Here is a 4692-nt window from a genome sequence, read left to right as displayed (position 1 = left end):
GGAAATACGATCGTCGAGCTCCCCCTGTGGGGCCTTGTCCCTCACGATATTCTTAATCATATCATCATATCATATCATATTTGTCACATTCAATTCACATCCTTCAAAATACTTTCTTTCTTTTTTATTTATAAAATATCGTGTCCTTCAAAATTCGTAAAATATCATTTTTCAGGAAAAATCGTACATTTTTAGCATATACCATAAAAATATCATATTTCATCATAAACGTTTTAAAATATCATTTAGCATGTGTTATGATTTTTTGGGACACTACCAGACCTTTCGTACTACCCGGGATGTAAAATGACCATTATACCCTTGGACTCTAAAATTCTCGATTTTGACTTTTTCTTACTTTTATTGCTCGAGATTATCCCAAATCATCATATAAGCTTAAATTTGATTTCTAAATTTTTTTAGACGTAAAACTGAGCATTTCGATTTATTGACTTATTAAATAAACCGTGAAACGTTTTAATCCTGAATTAATTTCAAACTTAACATTTTCTTCCCAAACTTTAAACATAAACTTTTCATACCTAAACTACCCCCTTGAGCCACAAATCACACCCCGTGAACCATGGTTCGAGCCACCTCCTTTATTGGTAGCAATTTTGAACCCTGGCCCTTCCTAGTCCACGTTTTCCCCAAACACCCGAGCCACCATGGACCAGACCATTTCCAAACCCTCTTAGACCACCTGGACTCGCCCTGACCAACACAGCAAGCCTCTAGTTCCTGCAGCCAGCCACACACCCTTATCCATCACCCTAAGGTTGCGGCTTTCCTATTTCTCCCAGCCATCCTGTTCCAGCCACCTAAGAACCCACCTAGGACTCTACTAGACCCTATGGACTAGCCTAACCAGCCCTAAGCAAGCCGTGCCTTCCTCTTTAGGATCAAGCCGCGCTCGAGCCCTAGGTTCTCCTAGGGTTTGTGCATGGCTTCTCCTCACCAAGCCACGAGTCCGGCCTTCCATGGACTCCTCCTAGCATCTAAATCCGGCCGCAATCAGGGCCTGAACCAAGCCTTGGGCGATGTCTCCTCCTAGCCGAGCCATCATAGCCCCAAACTCAATGGGTAGCCATAGAAAACCTAGGTTCATCCTCCATTAGCCATGCACGTTCCAGCCTACGTTCCACCCTTAAACGACCCTTTTCTCATCCCTTAAACATCTTATATTGGCAGTGTACCCGTTGGAAATCATGACACGTTCATATATGTATAGAATCATCAAAATTTTGAAAATAATCATCAAAACTGTTAAGAGATTTGTACTCAAATATTTTTCATGCTAAAACACATAAATCATGCATAATAAGATTTGAATGGTGCCAAAGAAAGATTAGTAGCGTGCATTTGCGTTAAAAACATTCGAATATTTGATCGTTGGCGTGTGTTGCGAAGAAAGACGAACGGACGATGAAAAATCCTTGAATTTTGCTCTTGAAATTTTCAAAAATTTAGTGTGTGGTGTGTGCAAGGTTTTGGCTGAATGAAAACCTCATAACCCTAGGATTCTTTTTATTTTATTCGAAAATTATGTGTTAATAGGTTAGGGTTTGGGCTTTTAAGTTTATGAGTAATTAGGCCCACTAATCTTAGGTAAATTAGACCCACTAAGACCTATTTGAATTGTAAAATAAAGTTTACAAAAATTTGTTTTCAAAAATAATACTTTTTGGGCATTTAAAAGTCCTTCGTTTAAGTAAAACCGGCTTCCCAAATAAAATCGAGCTCGCCTAGTAAAATAATTTAGACTCCAATATTTTTAGAAATTTTAATCATATTTGATTATATTATCGAGCCTCAAAAACATTTATCGAAAATTATTTTTATCTTGATCGTCCCCGGTATTTTTCCCCAGACTATTATCGAATGTTCAGATAAAATCTTTAACTTTCATGAAATCATGCAATTAAATCTTCCCTCATATAATATGTATCATTTAAGCATTTAAAATCAATTAAATAAAGCAATTAAGTAATTTAAATAATTTGCATGCACGTGGTTTACGTGAAATGATATTTTGGACGTCACAGATATCCATTTCGACGAATATTTTGAAAACTTAATAAATTTCTTTGAGATTTAGGAGAAAATAATGCATTATTAATTATAAAATATGACTCTCCATGTAATTTAATATTTTCCTTTCCAAAACATTCAATAATGCTTGTACTAACAGAAATTGTGTTGACATTACTTTTTCTCATTTCCAAATATGAAAAATATTGATTTCTTTTAAATATGGAATGCGTCGTCGCGCTATCAACAAGACATAAATCTTCATCATTGACTTCATGTCCAAAATCCATATTCTATTAACAATAATAAAATTAATAAGAATAAATGATTTTATTCATAACAAAACGAAATAAAAACTTTTATTCATCATAATTAAAGATAAACTAAATCAAAAGAGCATGAAAATTTGAATAAAATCACGTCCTAAAAAAATAATCTAAATAACTCATAAATATGAGACTACCAAATAAATATTCAATATTTTGCACGCTTCCATCTCCAATCAAATGATAGATTCTCCCTTCCGGATCTTCAAAGAAATCAGAAATTTCAAAATGTGCTGAAAGAGGTGGGACTTTGTTTGAATATTCACATTGATGAATAAAATTAGTCTCAACATTCTTTGTTTTCTCTTTTGATACTTGATAGAGATCAACGAGGTATTTGCGCGTACGAAAAGTATTGATACCAGGTGCCCTTTTACTCCACACCTATAACACTTATTTTCTGATTTCATTGAATTATTATTTCTACCACTTTCAACTTTCTTCTCTTTGTCATTATCCCACTTTTGGTAGTTTGTATTCTTTCGATTGCTTTGATTATAGTGATCATTGTAGTTAAGAGGTTTTCCACGTCCACGACCATACGGATGAAAACTTCCTCCACGGCGCCCACGACCACGTCCACGTCCACGACCATGATCATATTCGATCTTATTTCAGTTTTCTCTTTTCATCATGCATTGTCATATTCACTCCAGGGAAAGGCTTGGCACCAATGGGACGAATTTCATGATTTTTCATCAATAACTCATTATTTTGCTCAGCCACAAGCAAACATGAAATCAATTTAGTATATTTTTTGAAACCTTTTTCTCGATATTGCTGTTGAAGGAGCACATTAGAGGTATGCAAAGTGGAATATGTTTTTTCCAACAAATCATCATCAGTTATTTTTTTCTCCACACAATTTCAATTGTGAAGTCATGCGAAATAATACAGAATTATATTCACTTACATATTTAAAGTCTTATAAGCACAAGTGTATCCAATCATAACATGTTTTTGGGAGAATTGCCATCTTTTGATGGCTATATATTTCTTTCAAATTTTGCCAAAGATTGACTGGATCTTTTATCGTCAAATATTCATTCTTCAAACCATCATGAAGATGGTGACGAAGGAATATCATATCCTTCACACGATTTTGCGGTGATTCACTATTTTTCTCTTTGATGATGTTTCTAATGCCCATAACATCTAGATGTATTTCAATATCTAGTATCCAAGAGATATAATTGTTGCCAGATATATCAAGAGCGGCAACTTCAAGCTTTGAGATATTTGAAATGATCAAATCTATATAAAACAATCCATGTTAACAATTATATAAAATCCATCAATAAATAATTACAATATTTCATATAAAATTATATTCATCAAATAAGAATCAAACATGTCATAATTAAAATAAAAATATTGAAGAGTTGAACATGGATGACGTATATACGTGAAATCTCGATCTTCTTGTATACATGAATTATGTGTTCGAAAAGTGATATCGATATTCTGTTTCGATTTTAAATATTCCGAAAAGTAATGCATATAAATTAAACAAAATAAAGGTGCATCGGATTAGATACAAGAAATCTTTTTAAATCTGTGATGGTGAGGGACGTAACATTTTCAATAAAAACAATAGCAAAATCGTGCTAATAACGTATTATAATAAATGCAAAATACTAATCAAAGAGAATACAAAGCAAAAAGAAGCAAAACAAGCCAATTCAATATATCAAATGAGTTACATGAATGACATATTTATATGTAAAAAAAACCTTAAATAAGGTAATTATAATATAAAAAAGAATTGATATGATTACAATTCTCTACCATTCTCAAAAGATATTGTTGGAACTCTTCAAGTTCGCAATCTTGATTTTGATGATAACAAAACTTGTTAATTGTGTTACTAATAATCTACCTTAGTGTACACCATCTAGGATCACTCACGAGATGTTTACATCGCAAAGTGAAGACCCAACTGATCGCACAAAATGAATCAGTCTAACTGATTATGTCAATTGAGCAGTCCAGCTGATTGTCCAGTTGATAGGTGGTTCAGCAGTCCAACTGATTGTCCAGTTGATAAAGTCTGCTCGACCAGTTAGTCTATGAAGAAGTCAAGTTCAAGCAGTTTAACTCGTTTCTCTAGCCAAATGAACTCACAACTGTTGCAGCAGTTCAAGCAATCAAGCAACCAGTTGATGGTATATCCAGTTTTGTCGCATAAACCAACTGATATCTGATGTTATTTAATATATGCTACTGTTGTAGTAATTTTTCTTGTTCAAACTGATGTATGTATTCAAATGTAAATACAAGGAAATTTATTTAAATAAACGTCATATTTGTTCAGCTGTGTTTTATTGTGACTGAA

The sequence above is a fragment of the Primulina tabacum genome, chromosome 13, assembly GCF_025594145.1.
Source record: "Primulina tabacum isolate GXHZ01 chromosome 13, ASM2559414v2, whole genome shotgun sequence".
NCBI classification, from domain to species: domain Eukaryota; kingdom Viridiplantae; phylum Streptophyta; class Magnoliopsida; order Lamiales; family Gesneriaceae; genus Primulina; species Primulina tabacum.
Note: the sequence above shows the minus strand (reverse complement) of the source record.